The sequence below is a fragment of the Diabrotica undecimpunctata genome, chromosome 8, assembly GCF_040954645.1.
Source record: "Diabrotica undecimpunctata isolate CICGRU chromosome 8, icDiaUnde3, whole genome shotgun sequence".
Taxonomy (NCBI): Eukaryota; Metazoa; Arthropoda; class Insecta; order Coleoptera; family Chrysomelidae; genus Diabrotica; species Diabrotica undecimpunctata.
Window position 1 is genome coordinate 88,722,481 of NC_092810.1, and position 18,057 is coordinate 88,740,537.

Here is an 18,057-nt window from a genome sequence, read left to right on the forward strand (position 1 = left end):
TAGTAACAGGGATAAAACAAGATATTACGAGGATGACAGAAATGAAAACGGTGATCTAACGGACTTCTGCAGCACAAATGGATTACGTATTACTAATACTTTTTTATCTCGTAAAAAAGAAAACAAGTATACATTTGAAATTACCAGGGGACAAAAATCTATGATCAACTGTATTCTTTCGAATAGAAAGCTACCCTCTTTCCAAATTTTGGATGTAAGAGCACTAACATCGCAGATATAAGAAGTGATCATAAGCTAGTATTGTACAAAATCCAAATGAGAACACATATACTTATACCATAAAAATAAAATTACGGAATACACCACAAATATAAAAGTTGGAGATCTGAAGAATGACACAAGGTATTTATACAAAAAAATGCAGAAACACATATATCATCCAAAGCGATGGAGTCGAGTAAAGCTAAGCAAAAATTAAACAAACATCTTAGACTCCGCTAAAGAAGTTTTGAGCAAAAGAAAGATTAATAATAGCAAGTCTCTCGCAAAGCGAAAAACGCCGTGGTTTTATACAGAAGTAAAGAAAAAATGCCAGGAAAAGAAAAAAAGCTTACCTGAAGCTCATGTCAAACAAGACACAATAAGCTTACGAAGATTGCAAGAGAATAAGATATGAAACACATGCACTTGCAAGAAGAATTAAAAACAAGCACTGGGAAAGCTTCTCAAGCACAAAAATCACTTGAAAAACTAAAGAATAGACAAGCTACAGGTAAAGATGGAATGCCAAATGAATTGTTGAAATATGGTAAAGCAACGATAACGGATCACCTTTTTTTTATTAAACATTTAAGCTGTGTGTGTACCACCGAAATCTGGTCACAGTTGACCAATTATCAATTCTTCTTGAACTTAAATTACTAAATCATACAAAAATTCTACGAGCTTAACCCTATGGTGTCCTCTTATTTTATCTAACAAGTATGCACTATAGCTAACACCCAACGTAGCATTATCATCTGCTTGTACACGACACTTTACCCTAACTCAAATAGTTTTCTTCGTTTGATTTAAACAGATTTAAACAAATATAGTTAATTAGAATTATAAAAACAGCCTTAATTGATAAACAAAACTTGAAAAACAGCTGCCTGGAGAATATTTGAACATTTAAACATAAGTAAAAGTACCGACACACAAAGCACGTGTCTATTTTAAAGTTAAGTTTAAAACCAGTGTAGTTAAAAACACAAAACATTGATAGGTAAGAATATCACATGATTATTAAAAAAACAATTAATAATTAGTTATTTAAAAGGCACTTAAAGTGCATACCGGCAAATTGATGATTTACGGCAGATCTTCTATCTTAATTGCCAGTTGCCATTGTGGCATTCCAACAAGCTATTCGTATTAGACTATTTTATTACCAATTAAGGTTATTTTTATAATTCGACTATATTTGTTTAAATCTGTTTATTCATGAATTAAGTAAGTGATTGTAATCCTATCAATACCATTACACTATATGAATTTTTGAAAAATTTTTGATCAAATCTTTGTAACACTGGTAGCCTTAATTACTATCATTACTGTATTACTGCTCATGTAGGTCACATTTTACATTATTATTCTGCTTTTAATCAATTTATGAGAGGCACTTTTTGGACTTCTCTTTTAATTTGAGGATCTTAACTAATCGTTCTAAAAGAGTATTACTCATTCAGATTTGGACTGATGCTGTTTTGTAAGTATAAAACGAAACGTTTCCGCTAATATGGAATAGTAACATCTTACTTTGTTTCTTTTCTCCTTTTATCTGACTGAGATCTTCAAGAGTTACAGTGTGAAAGGGATTCCACCCCCTTTCCATTGTTTTATCAAAATATCTATATATATATATATATATATATATATATATATATATATATATATATATATATATATATATATATATATATATATATATTATATAAGCATATATTTACATAGTGCTTAATTTGATGAATGTAGTAAACCGCAGATTAGCCACTATGATTTATTTCTTTGAATCGGTATAGTGCTTTACTTAAACACTACGTGTGTTAATGCAAATTTAAAATCCACATTAATGATATAGGCGTTTATAAAACCTTGCTTGAAATATGCACTACTTGAATAAGTATCGTAAAAATTCAGTTTTTACCAGTATGTCAGGAGGCACGTCTCTGTTCTTGTGACTAAGGACTGAGTTGATTAAACTGAATGCCTTTAGAGAACTTTTTTATAATATGTACCTATTAGTTTAAGTTGTTTTCTTTATTTTTGTTTAAGTTGTACTATTTTCTAGCGTTATCACCAAAAATATACATATTTGAAATTATTTCCTTTTTTCTGAAACGAGAAATGAAATGCGTTTTGTAAGCATTTTAAGCGCTTATGTGAGTTAATGTCAATAATATTTCCACTTTTAAATATATTTTAAATTTATTTACTGTACCAAATAATCAACATGTATAAGGTAATATATTAATAAATAAATTCAAAACTATGATTTATGTGCTTATTACCTCCTTAAAAAAACGTTAGTCTGTCAGACGACATGTCTACGTTCGTGTGTTAAAATAAGATCCTATTTCCTAACTCCCCAATTCAAAAAAGGTCTCGAATTCATTCTTTATAAGACTAGTTGATAAATCTGAACTGATCAAGACAATAAGTAGTATCAAAAGCAAATCTTCCTGTAGTACTGTTGAACTTTCCATAAAAATCTCCCAAAAAACGCGTTGGAAGTCCTGGTCTCACTAATTATTGATTCCTTTGAAAAAGGTATATTTCCAGAGTGCCTGAAGACAGCCATTATTATTTCTCTTTGTAAGGGTAATGAAAACTTTAATGCCTGCAACTATTGACGTATTGCCTTACTACCGGTACTATTCTCGAATTATTCTCATTGAAAACAACATTTTATCACAAAATCAATTTGACTTTTTATCTAATAAATGTACCAGTGATACTATGTTTTCTGTGCTACTTGAGGTTTACCCAGCACTAAACAGTAATCTTCACACTGCCACTGTTTTTTACGACTATACCAAAGTTTTGATTGTGTAAATCACATTTTCATAAAAAAACTAAATTTCTACAAAATTTGGGGTATTTCTTTGAATTGGTTCCAATCTTACTTAAGGAATAGAAAACAACTAGTTAGAGCAAATGATACTGACTCTAGTCACAAAAGCATTGTATGTGGAGTACCACAGGGTTCAGTATTGGGTCCTCTACTTTTCCCTATCTTTATAAATGACATCACTAACTAAAAATCATTGGTAATTTTTTTCTTTTTGCTGATGATATCAGTATCACCTTGAGGAACTCTAATATTGCAACTCTTCATGCAACTGTAACTTCTGATCTACTTAAAATAAAAACCTGGTCCGACTCTAATTTACTCTCTTTTAACGTGGATAAGACAGTAGCATTATCCTATAAAGGAGCTTTTCAACCCTTGCTTCCTAAGAACAGCTATATCAGTATCGTTGATTCTGTAAAATTTCTTGCTATTTTTATAGACAGCAACCTTAAATTTAAATGGTCACTTCATATCGATTTGTTAAGTAATAAACTAGACTCAGCCTGCTATGCAATAAGATCTGTTTCGAAGGAAATCAATTAAGCATCTTCCAAAATAACATATTTTTTTTGTTCGAATCTCATCTTCGATATGGTCTTCCTTTTTGAGATTTTAGTACAACTTGATATATTTTTGAATTACAAAAAAGAGCAATACGGTATCTTTTTGGTTTCGATCGAATATCACATTGTAGAAGCTACTTCAAAAATCACGGGATTTTAACTCTTTATATATTTTAGAAACTGCTTACTTTGTAAACTCCTACATATTTTTTCAGCAAGACCTAATTAGTCATGATTTACCACTAGAAATTTAACCTTTGATGTGTATTTACCGATCCCGTCCACTGAGTTAGTAAAGAAATCTAAGTATATTATATTCGGCAAAAAAATTATACAACCATCTCGCTTTATAACTTAAATCTGCTACTTTTAATTAGTTCGTACGGTTTTATTATGCAATTTGCCATTTATTTAAATTTTGCAATGGATTATGCACTTTATTATCTTATATTTTGTGATATTGACGATTTATGTAATTTTAGTAAATTTTAAATTGTTATTGTTGTTTTTCTGATTTTTTGTAAGCTTTGTCCATAAAATTGTATAATTTTCAGTGACAATAAAGCTTATTTCTATTTTATTCTATTCTAAGGTATCTCCAGTTAAGGGTTAAAACTAAACGTTTTGTATTATAAGCTATACTTTATCTAATTTACTTACCGTTGCACGTCATCCGCGTCATAGCCCGTGAGGTCACATGATACCAACACGAAATATTTAGGCGGTAGGTGTGTTCTTTTTTAGAATCACTTTACCGAGTACACAGACATTACAGCCACTATACATATTTTATTATATACGTGTAGAAATATTATTTAAAGATTTCTATTAATGTTAACTTAAAGAAATACACAATAATATGTCTCATTTAATTTGTATAAATGCATTATAAAGCATTTTTATGAAGAACATTTGTTCGGAACACACTGGAATTGTAATCGAACGAAGGTGATATTTTGGCATAAATTGGTAACACTTATTTGACAGTTGCGGTGTTGACTAATTTTAATAAGTAATGAAAAAAGTGCTGTTTTTATTTAAGTATTCCATTTTACATCTTTATACGACGCGTACAAGCGGTTCAGATTGTTTTTAACAAGATTATTTTTTAACTCGTGTTTTGTTTATATTTATTTACATTAAATATTAATTTGTTTTGTTGTATAATCCACTTTTGCAATAATTATGTGACCTATTTAATTTAAAATGGATTCAGGATTTTTTTATACTTTGGCAACTATGTCAACTTCGATCTCTATCAATGATAATGACGTGCAAAGGTAAGTAAATTAAATGACAAAAGACAATTTTTTGTCTCTGTGGATGTTTGCGTATTTGCATATTTAACTAGTTTGTAGATGAAGTGATGATGTGTTCGAATTAATACACGAAACGTCTTCAGTAAAAGGATGTAGTAGCTGATATCCTTTCTTTTATATTCCAACCTTGACGGAGAATCCTCCACTATCATAGTGAACAACATTTAGGTATATATATATATATATATATATATATATATATATATATATATATATATATATATATATAAGAAAAAGTAGTCAAAATTTTTTGACTAGTTTGGAAAAAATATATGTAAATACTTTTTTCTTTTTGGGTGTGGTAGTCAATAAAAAATAGAGCTTTGCTAAGGCGTACTATTTATTCTGAATCTAAGCTTTCGGTGGTTTTTTGCCACCTTTATCAAGGTCTACAAAGAAAATTACTCTGTTGTAACAATTTGAATGGTGCAAAAAAAGAGCTATAAAAAACTATAAAAAACTTACCCGAATGTAAGATTCGTGGCATAAACAAGAACATCAAAACCATACGTCAGCTGTATAGCAAAATAAAACAACCTCCTAACCACTCTAGAGACTACAGATGTTGTTTATTGCATTCAATGTACTGAATGTCCATCCACGTACATTGGTGAAACTGGAAGGAATCTGTCTAGCCGTATCATTTCTCATAAGAGTGATTGTAGATTAAACAAACCTACTTGTGCTTTGGCAGAGCATACTATCGATCTAGACCATAAGATAGATTTCAACAATGTAAAAATATTAGCCAGAGAGAAAAATAAATTTAAGAGTTCTTTCTTAGAGATGGTACATATCAGCAAGAGTGATAATAACAATCTGAATAAAAGATCTGAGATCCAGAATCTTAGCCAAATTTACAATTTTATATTGAGTTTTGACTGAGCTATTTTGCATCTCAGAGTTTTCTATTTTTCTTTTCTCTTTTTTTTAAATTTCATTATTGATTGAATATTGTTGATCAAACTTCAGTTACTAATTCAGTTTTGTTTTGTTTGAGTTATATTTTTTCTAAACCTATTTACTAAATACTATTTTCTTTCGATTGCTTATGTTATAAATAACATTTTTAATTTCCCGCTTATTTTCAAGTTGGTAATACAGTTGGTAGTACTCGAAATTCATAAACAGTATTTTGTGAGACGATAGTTTCAAAGTTGTTTTTTGTATTTTCTTCAATACAACAATATATTGTCCACCCACTTTCTCTTTCTGCTCGTGAAATGTGACTGAAATCAAGCTTGCAACGACGACTGTTTTAACATGTCGTCCTTCATTTTGTTGTTAACTTTTAACGTATTTATTAATTTTTAAAGTTTTTTTTTAACAGTAACATTTTTAAGTTTAGTTGCAATTTCAGTATTATCATGTTATTTAACGTTGTTGTTTATGCCACGAATCTTACATTCGGGTAAGTTTTTTATAGTTTTTTTATAGCTCTTTTTTTTGCACCATTCAAATTGTTACAACAGAGTAATTTTCTTTGTAGACCTTGATAAAGATGGCAAAAAACCATCGAAAGCTTGGATTCAGAATAAATAGTACGCCTTAGCAAAGCTCTATTTTTTATTGACTACCACACCCAAAAAGAAAAAAGTATTTACTTATATATATTAACTTATATATACTTATATATATATATATATATATATATATATATATATATATATATATACATATACATATATATATATATATACATATACATATATATATATATATATATATATATATATATATATATATATATATATATATAATGTATATATATACACAAAATACATAAGGTAACATGGAGGTCACCAGATCAGAAAACATATAGTCAAATTGATCACATAATGATTAATAAACGAAAGCAATCGTCAATAAAAGATGTAAGAACGTTCAGAGGTGCGTGTGCAGATTCAGACCACTACATGGTCACAGCCACTATAAGACAAAAAGTTAAAATTGAAACAAAACAAAAAAACCAACATAAAAAGTGGAATGTCAATAAAATGAGTAATGAAGAAGTAAGAAAAAAATATGAAGAGGCAGTAACAGTTCAAATAAAAGAGAAATATAAAGCAGAAGATATAAACACAGAATGGGAGACGATCAAAAAATCAATAGAAGAAGGTGCAAATATGCAAATAGGTAAAAGTCAGGCTAAAACAAAAGACCAATGGTATAACCAAGAATGTAGAGAAATAACAGGAAAAAAAGTGCAAGCCAGAAATAAATGGCTAAGAACAGATAAAGAGGAAGACAGAGAAGAATATGAAAAATTAAGAAGGAATGCTAAGAAAGTGATAAGGCAAAATAAAAGAAGATGGGTAGACAAAAAAATGCAGGAAATAGAGCAGGAAAGAACAAACAGAAATACGAAAAATTTTTACAAAAAGATTAAAGAACAAAACAAAAAATACAAGGGCAAAACAAACGGAATAAAAAATAGAGAGGGAATAGTGATACTAGAGGACCAAGAATACAAACAAGTATGGAGAGATTACTACAGAGAGCTCTTGACGGAGGAAACAACAGAAGAAGAAATGCATAACGAGGAGGAAACGGTGCACGAAGAAGAAGCAGATGAAGTAGATGAAGTAGATATCGAAATTTTAAAAGAACCAACATTAGAGGAATTGGATGAAGTAATACAGAGAAGCAAAAATGGAAAAGCCCCTGGTAAAGATGGCATTAATATGGAACTAATAAAATACGGGGGAAGGGAACTAAGAGGAAAAATACTGGCGCTATTAAAAAACATATGGAAAGAAGAGAAAATGCCAGGGGACTGGGAGGTAGGGCAGATCATAACAGTACATAAAAAGGGAGACCAACAAATCTGTGAAAATTATAGAGGAATAACGTTACTAAATACAACATATAAAATATTGACATCAATAATAAAAAAGAGGTTATCAAAGATCACAAAGAAGACAGTAGGACAGTACCAATGTGGATTCACAGAAGGAAGATTTACAATAGATGCAATACACACAATAAAACAAATAATGGAAAAAGCAAACGAGTATAAATTAGAATTGAAAATGTTATTCATAGACTTCAAACAGGCATTTGATTCAATTAAAAGGAACGGATTAATGATAGCACTTAAAAAATTAAAAATTCCACATAAACTCAGAAAATTAATAGAAATGACAATGAGAACTACAAAAATAAGCATAAAGACACAAAGAGGAGAGACAGAGGAATTCATTATAAATAAAGGGATGAAACAAGGAGATGCCTTATCAACAACGCTATTTAATCTAGCATTAGAATATGTACTACGAAATATAAATAAAGGAAATCTCAGAACAAGAGGTGGTCAAATAATTGCATATCCAGACGATATTGCTATTATTGCAAAGAATAGAAAAATAATGAAAGAAATGCTAGAAGAAATAAGAGAGAAAGGGGAGGTAATGGGGCTAAGATTAAATCAAGAAAAGACAAAAATATTAAGATTAGGGAAAAAACCAATGAAAGAAAAAATCAAAATAGGAAGTTCTGAGTTTGAAGAAGTAGAATACTTCAAATACCTAGGAGTTACAATAAGTAAATCAGGAGAAAGGAAATCCGAAATAAAAGAAAAAATATTAGCAGCGAATAAAGCATATTTTGCAAACAAAACATTACTTAAAAGCAAAACACTGACTAAAAAAAGTAAGATGAGCATTTATAACACCATAATTAGGCCAATATTATTATATGCAGGAGAAACAATGACGATGGTTAAAATAGATGAAGAAGACTTAAGAATAGCAGAGAGAAAGATTATGAGAACCGTACTAGGACCAATCAGAACAGAGCAAAATGAATATAGAAGCAGAACAAATGCAGAAATTAAGGAAGAACTTAAGGAAGACATCGTAACTAAAATAAAGCAATGCAGAGTTAGATGGTTAGGTCACATTTGGCGAGCAGGCCATCAAGGAGATCAAAGTGGCTGCAAGAAGTTGAAGAAGACCTCCAAAGGGCAGGAGTCAGAGAATGGAGAGGAAGAACTAGAGACAGGAAAAAATGGAGAGATATTGTCAAGAAGATAAGATAAACAAAAAAGACTGATCCACTTAAGAAATCGGATCTAGAAAGCATTTGCGGTTTAACCCCACACTGGGGTGTATAGCCATTATATATATATATATATATATATATATATATATATATATATATATATATACATATATATATATATATACATATATATATATATATATATATATATATATATATATATACATAATTAATATATATATATATATATATATATATATATATATATTACTGTGATCTGCTTTTTCTTACTTTTATATTATCTTTTTATTTATTTAATTACTTTAAATAATTAAAAAAAAAATTATATTTATAATTTACGGTATTTTAAAATAGCGATAATTTTTGATCTTCTGATGGAGTCTTTTATTTGAAACATACAAAAAAATTCTGTCACAAGAAATTATTAATTGACCTTTTAATTCATACACGACGATGTCTCCTTTCGACCAAAACAGCTCCCCCTTGTTGATTATGTTAGGCTACCAATCAAAGCCTTCTCCGTTCTAAGTATCAACCTATCAGCATACCAGCAACTCTTTCTTCAAAACAGGCCTCTTTTACCAGTACTGGTTCAACAAACTTTAAAATTCTCTCCTTTCTTTCATATACTAACAATCTCCTGAGACCGAAGTATTTTTTTTACTTGGTGTCTCAAATATTTTTAATAGTTATAGTTCTTGTGACTTACTCACTTGGACTTTATAGAATCAAGGAAGTATTCGACTTCTCAACTTTGACCTATTTCTCGTTCCACCTTTCAGCCACCCACTTCTAATTATTAACACCACTGGCACTTGCTTCTTAATTGACTACACAAAAGTTCCACTGCTTCTTTTCGGATGACCATCATATAATAATCTTTTCTACTCCAAACTTTCAAAACATTCACTGTCTTTTATCTCCATTCCAAACTCGCTAACCAATCAGAAAATTCCTATATTCCTCCTCCTATTTTACATCAGAAAACCCCAACCATCGCTTATACTTTCTAAATACAACAACTACCTGGTGGCTTTGGCCTTTCCAGCGAAACAAAACCAAAGGCTTTTAAAATATAACATCTACAAATACCGGGAAACAATTGTCTATTCACATTTAAGGGTTTACTAATGTTTTTCAGTCCTTCAGGGTAAAACTCATTATGGATAAAGCCACTGCTTAAAACTAACTTATAACAGATATTTAATCGATGTACAGCGCGTTGCAAATTTATGTCCCCGCGTTCTATAACGAAATAAAATTTTTATTCTGTCTTTGATTGATAAAATGAAACACAACAATATATATATATATATATATATATATATATATATATATATATATATATATATATATATATATATATATGTAAAAGATTAAAGCTTATAGCAAAAGCTGCTATCGCTTTGTTCTTTGTCGAATTAAATGGCCAAATATATGGCCTAGGAGGACAAATTCGTTAAACTTCTAGTGCTCGAATTGGTATCAATAAAGTGTTATGAATCATTTCGGCCTATCCCAGCCTGATTAGACACTTGGACTGACACAAATTCAAACAAAGTCCAACGAATGTCTCCTAAATCTTCACCACCGCTTTTAATCTTTTACACATTTCGCATAGCCCAGAGGACAGGAAACGAAATTATTATATCGATTTCGTTCATGGCCACCAAAGCAGGTGGCGCCTCTGTACGCTAACCACTGCGGTGGTGAAGATTTAGGAGAGATTTAACATTCGTTGGACTTTCCGAGTTTGAATTTGTATCAGCCCAAGTGTCTGATGAGGCTGGGATAGGCCGAAATGATTCATAACACTTTATTGATTAGCTTCGAGCACGGGAAGTTTAACGAATTTGTCCTCCTAGGTCATATATATATATATATATATATATATATATATATATATATATATATATATAAAAGCATTGCTATCATTTATAAGCTTATGTATTTTGCTTGTTGCGTTCGTAATATCCAGAAGTGAACTAATCCTATCGTCTTCGAATAGGTTCGTAATTTAATTTTTCCATTTTTTAAGTTTGTCCTCTACTTTAAATATTACTTTACTATCTTCATCATGTATCAGTGCGGTTTGTTTCTTAGTAAAGATAGCCGCTTTTTTCACTTTTTTTTTATATATGTTGAACGTGTCGTATCTATTTTTAAGTTCTCCATTTTCATGTCAGTTCGGCTAGCAAAGAGTCATGCTTCTCGTATTTTACGTCGAATTTTTCTTTATATATTTTTATAAATGTTTCGTTCTTTTTTGCTATATAGTCGCCGTTGTTATATTAAATCCAATACGTTTACTGTGTTTCAAGCCTTCTTTTGTTAGCTTTAAGCTGCCTTTTATATTTCTTTCAAAGATTCCCTTTACTGGTGTTTAATAATTTTATTTAAGCCTTCATCGACATTCTCACCGATATTTTCCCAAACAAAATTTTCGTTCAATTGTCTTTGAACAATTTCCTTAAATTTCTCGTCTAGTAGTTGGGTGGAAGCATGTTCAATCATCCTGCAAATTTTTCCAAATTTTTGAAAAGCCCATGGCTAACAAATCCTTAGAAGAATTATGCTGCGCTTTCTAATTATCGAGAACAAGTCATGGTTCTCTTATGATCCTTTTCCTTCTCAGAAAGAAATCAATAGCTTGTATGTTTTGTCTCTCCACAACCCTTCACTTCTAAGAACAGGTATAATTCTCTGGCTTTCTAAAAAACCTCCAAAAATCCATTTAGTCCCTTTCACCCCAAAAAAATCCCCTCTTTGGAGAAAATTTAAGCTCTCTTATGTATTTCGAAAAGTATTCCTTTATTTGTGTACCAGCCTTCGAGTTAAGCAGGTCAACTTGGCGGTAAGTCGTTTATTCAGATTATGTCTTGTAACTGTCCCGCAAATTTCTATTTTTGAAGTTATACTTCTACACGCGCATTCGACGTTGGAAATTTGTACGGAGTGAATCGGCAAAATCATTACATATGTAAGATATAGGTACGAGAAAGACACAAGATATATTTTCTCTCTCTTTCTCTCTCTAGAATAAAAATGTTCCTTTTGTAAATATATTTAATATTTATTAATATTATTATTATTTGTCCATTATGTTCAGCCTCGTTAGGCACGTTAAATTATGAATTAAAACATGTAAATATTTTAAGAAAGTTCAAATGTGTACTTATATACACAACAATCAACAATTAAATTTTGTATCTGTCAATGTCAGACAAACTGACAGTTGTATCACGAAACAATATTTTTATTTTATTAATATTATTATTATGGTAAATTAAACATACCTACCTATGCGTAAGTAAGTTATGTATATTGTCATTTTTTAATACTTATGAATATTGCATTTTAATTTGTATTGTATTAATATATTGAATTATGTTGCAGTATATTGTATTGTATTTTTATATTAATAACAAAATAAACAATGAATTTTACTGCAGAGTATGTGTAAAATTTTTTTTTGCATTCAACGCTTTCATACATATATGAAAATAAAAATATACATTTCCATCAAAATATTGATTCAATCCTTCATTTGCTATACTCCTGTTACAGGTCAAATGTTGTTTATATACAGCAAACGATGCACCATATACCTATATACCTAATTCTATTTCCATTTCTGCTCTCTCTTACCTATAGCATTACATATGTAATGATTGTGCAGATTGACTCCCATATAAATTTGTAACGGCGAACGCTTGTATAGAAGTATAACTTCTACCGGCAGTCCCACTGGACTGGCACACCCGTTTTTTTTTTAATTATAGACTTGATGTTACTTCTGCTGCATATGTCTGGTCGTTGATTCGCTAGATATTATCCTGCCGCTGTATTACTTTTGTGACACTGTGCGTGTTTCTGTTGACACAACCGCCAAATGCTTTATTGGCGCCAGTCCACAACAACTACTGCATCCTCCTTACCTTACCTAAGAACATACCTCTCAGATACGTGCCAATATAAACCTTTGAGTACATTTTATTGTTTTCTTTTATTCGGCCCAAAAGCCGAGAGTTTTACGAGCACAGACACTAAATTCCGTTGTAAGTGATTTATAACATTTCCATACTTTATTTTTCTTTAAGTGACAAACGACTATTCATATTATAAGTACTGTCAAATTATCGCTGATTAATTTATATGTATATATTTATTTTGCTGACCTGTATTTAAATGTTATTAGCGTTTAGTTTAAAAAAAATATTGTGATCACTAAATTTTATTACATGTACATGTCCTTAAAGTGCAACAATTTTTAAATTCATTAATTTTATTAACTTAGTAATTCATAGATTTCAGAATAATTTTTAAAGTAACGGCTCACTTAATTAATTTTCCATCAATTCTTTTCAATTTCTTGTCAATATTATATTTTTACATTTATATTTCTCAGTTATAGCATACGTTTTTCATATATTTATTTACGTATATTACGTTTTGGTGGGACATACAAAATATAATTTATAATTAATTTTGTTTAATCTTATCTATTTTGAGTTACCAATATAACACTGCCAGTGCAAACTTTTATTCTGTTATTTCAATACATAAGTAGTGATTAGTTGTTTTACTATATTTACTAACTTTATTAATTTATTTACATATATGTGTATTATATATTATATCTTATTGTTAGTGCTTACCGAGTGATATAATTAAACTTCTCATTACTATTTTGTACCCGTATATCTTTCCCGTTATCGTTCTTATCTTATTTTCTGCGTATTCTCGTATTTACTAGGTTTCAATATTCTTTTCAAAAATAGGGTGGTGCACAAAATTCTCTTCGCTTTCGTGTTTCTTTCTTCATCCCACTCGTTTATCTTCTGTAGTCTAGCCCTGTCTAACCCCCACCAAGATACCTCTACCAGACTGAAGCCTGGACTTTAATATCGTTCTTTATATAAATTTTCCTTTTGTTTATAAAGAGAATACAGGATTATATCAATATTTTTGCGAGACTTCTGTTTAATCACCTTTTTTAATTTTAATTGGGTTACAGCTAGCATGGGATTGTGATTAGACCCAATATCAGCAGCTGGATAAGTTTTAGTTGATTTGATGCAGTTTCTAAATCGATTTCGACATAATGAAGTCATGTCCTTGGCAGAATTGGACAATGCACGTTCATGTCTGTTTCCCAAACCATAATCTCTCACAATATTTAAACAGCGTATTTTACCGACTTTGCCAGGTTCAGATTACTTAGGTGAATTCAGCAAAAGACCTGGACCGTGAACATGACCCTTGATGGGGGATTCCGCTGAAAAGCTAACGTCAAAAAAAAACGTGTATAACTTGTAATTAAATATCAAAAGATGTACTGGCTATTAGGTCGAAGTTTAAAGTTAACTACATATAATAAGCTACTCCTGTATAAACAAATATTGAAACCTATCTGGCTCTATCTAGGGCTGTGACAACAATATCAATATCAACTCATGGCCCTGATTCTACACACAACGCAAAAGTCTAGGGATATTTTTATAAATAGACGTATTTTGTTTATCTATAATCAACTTAAAAAAAGTAATACAAAATTTGTAGTTTAAATTGTTGTTTAATATGTCAAAAACCATAAATTGCAAAAAAACACAAAAAATTGGAGCAAAAAAATATATTAAAAATCACCCACGTTTCACATACCACCATAAAATGTCAAAAATACGAAAAAATATAAACTTAAAATAAAGTATGGCCACCACGTTGGTTTATCACAGCTATACATCTACTGTTCATGCTCCGAATCACATTGTTAATGTCTGCTTGACGTAGTTGTGTCCATTGTTCTCTCAGAAGCTCTTTTAATGGAAACTCATTGTAGATATTGCCCATATGTGGAGTAATTCTTCGTTGAAGCATGTCCCATACATGCTCAATGGGATTCAAGTCCGGTGATTGTGCTGGCCACGGCAATACATCAATACCCTCGTTATCCAACCAGTTTGTTACAATATGCGCAACATGTGGTCGAGCATTATCATGCGTAAAGTAAAAATTTTCTCCAACAGCTGCAGCAAACGGGCGCACAACAGGTTCAAGAATAGTGTCCAAATATTGCTGACTTGTGAGAAAGCCACGTGGGAAAACGAGGTCAGTTCTTCCGTCAATCATGATTCCGCCTCATACCATTAATGTACCACCTCTATGTGCATTCACTTCTTGAAGATGTCGTAATCGTTCTCCATCTCCGGGTCGTCTCCAAACTCTTGTCCGACGAGAATCTGGATGAAATCCATATCTAGACTCGTCACTAAACAAAACTGTTGCCCAGTCATTGTCAGTCCAATTCTGAAACTCTTAACACCAGGTTAATCTTGCAGCGCGATTGCCTCTAGATAGAGGTGGACATCCCAGTGGTCGCCGACTACGAAGATTGGCTTCATGAATTGTTGGCTAAATTGAGCAACACTTAAGTGAAAAAGGATTTTGAGTATCCCGTAACATTCTTCTTATCCTCCGTTGTGAGCGTCGGATATCTATCCTCTCTAATTCCTCCAAAACCAGCAAATGTCCGTAAAACGCAGTCATATTAATACTTTTTGCCTAAGTTTTCCTTGCAAGAATCAAAACACATCACCGCCTACCTAAACTGAACACAAGTTCACTTCTCCCGGTCCAGCCAGTCATGTCAGATTAATTTCGACTCGAAATGAAATTTCAACCACTTTCTTGAATTTGAAATTAATTTCGATAAATCGAAAATTAGTGACGTCGTTTGGTTAGTTCAGCTGAAATCCACAAGGCTCGCGAAGTCACATTTCGACGTCGCCATATTAATTTCGACATGTTTTGAGTGGAAATCTCAATTAGAATCAGGGCCCATATCTCGATGCTCAAATATTACTTGACGCTGCCTGTAATTCTTGTGATATCTTTTGCACATTTCAGTATTTAATTTTATGTTCCATTTTGTTAGTATTTAAGTTAAATTAATTTTTACGTAAAAGAAAAGGTATATAAAAAAGTCAGCAAGACTATTTTTAAAACAACCTCATTTAAACAATAACGCATTGTAACAGTTTGAGATCAAATATTTAACATTTCATAAGTGTACCTACGACATACGACGACATACCACATGTACTCTTTATTTGATCATGATTTACGTAATTGATAGTTGTGTAGCATTGTTAAGAAGAATAATCGTTTGAAGATTATTTTATAATATTAGAATTAATTAATCGTCCTTATAATTGGAACGGATGGGTTGCAAAATCATCCAATTGCTGAAACGACAGGTATTTTAATCGAGATGTTTTTTAATAAATAAATAAATGTATTTATTATCCTAAAATTTAGAATACATTTTTAGTGTTATGGATTTTGTAAAAAAAAACATAAATATATAGAAACAAAAATATATACACTCAGTCTGTCTGTTTTTCAATGTACCTCCAGTAAGTTGTCGTTTCATCGTTTTCGTGGTCTTCCTACTGATCGTCTTCCTATTGGGGAACCGTCTCTTGCCGCCTTTACTACTCTATTTGTTATCATTCGGCTTATATGATCATTCCATTCTACTCTTCTATTTCTTACCAATTCTTGATGTTCTCCACCTTGCATCTACGTCGTATATCTGTACTTCTAGCTCTGTCCCATAGTGTTTTACCATAATTTTTTCTAAGTGTTTTCATCTTTGCTGTTTGTTTCTTTTTTGTCCTCTCTGTGTCAGGTCTTGTTTCTGCCGCATATGTCATTATTGGTCTGATGACTGTTTTGTAAATTCTACCTTTCGCTTCTTTCCCGATATTTTTATTTCTCCATATTCTTTCATTCGGGCAACGACAAATATGTTCTTGTTTAGTTCTTACTTTTTTATTATTTCATTCATAATCAGGTTAAACAATAGAGGACTCAAAGAATATCCCTGTCTTATTCCATTGCCAGCTTCAATAGGGTCGGTTAGTTCTTCTTCTTTTACGTTTTGATTGTTCCTAGAGGTATCTCTATTGCGTACAGTAAGTGGATAACGTTTTTTAATTTGACCCGGTCAAATGCCTTCTTAAGGTCCACGAAACATACATATGCCGGTTTGTTGTATTCTAATGATTTCTCTTGCTTGCCTCATTACAAATATAGCGTTGGTGCATGATCTTCCCGACCTAAAACCTTGTTGTTCTTCTGCTAGTGTTACATTTCATTCAGTTTATTTGTTATCACTTTTCTGGTTGTTAATTTTAGTGTTGTGTTTAATAAATTAATTCCTCTGTAATTTTCCGGGTCCGATTTATCTCCCTTTTTGAAGAGAGGTATTAGGATGCTTGATCTCCATTCTAAAAGAATTATGTTTTCTTCTATAATTTTTTGGATTAGTTTTAATAGTTGTTTGCTCAGATCTGGTCCTCCGTACTTTGGGAGTTCGTTCGGTATTCTGTCCTCTCCTGGTGATTTTCTATTTTTTAATTTCCTTAATGCTTCCTTTATCTCTTTCTCCTTAATATTTATTTCTTCGTTTGTCGTCACCTCTGATGTTGGTGGTTCATTATCGTCACCTTTAGCAAATAGGGATCGAAAGTAGTCTACCCATGTTTCCTTCTGAATGTGTTTCGGTTTTATTAGTTCGTTTATCTCTTTTCTTTGCCCTAAGATCATTTTCCATATTTCTTTTTGTGTTCCACAGAAGTCATGTTCAATCTGTTTTGAGAAGCTCTGCCAGTGTTCCCTTTTTATTTGTCTAACTAAAGTATTCGTTTTATTTTTGATTCGTTTATATTGGTTGTATGCCTGTTGTGTTTGTTGTGTTCTATATTGTAAAAACGTTTTCTTCTTTTCTTCACATTTTGTCTTCACTTCCTCTCTAGATCATGGTGTTTTCTTTTTTTCTTTTTTATATGTTATTTATAGTGTTCGTTACTTTCCTCTCTCCAAGTGATTCTGTTGCTGCCTTAATTATGTTATTTTTAAGTTATGTTATGAGTTATGAAAAACCTCTCCTTTAAAATTATAACAAATTTTGATCTTTGATAACTTTTTTGTTTGTTGTTCAATTTTGATAATTTTTTAGACAAGTCGAACGAAAAGCGATTCCTATGTGTCAAGTATATAATATATATAATATAAG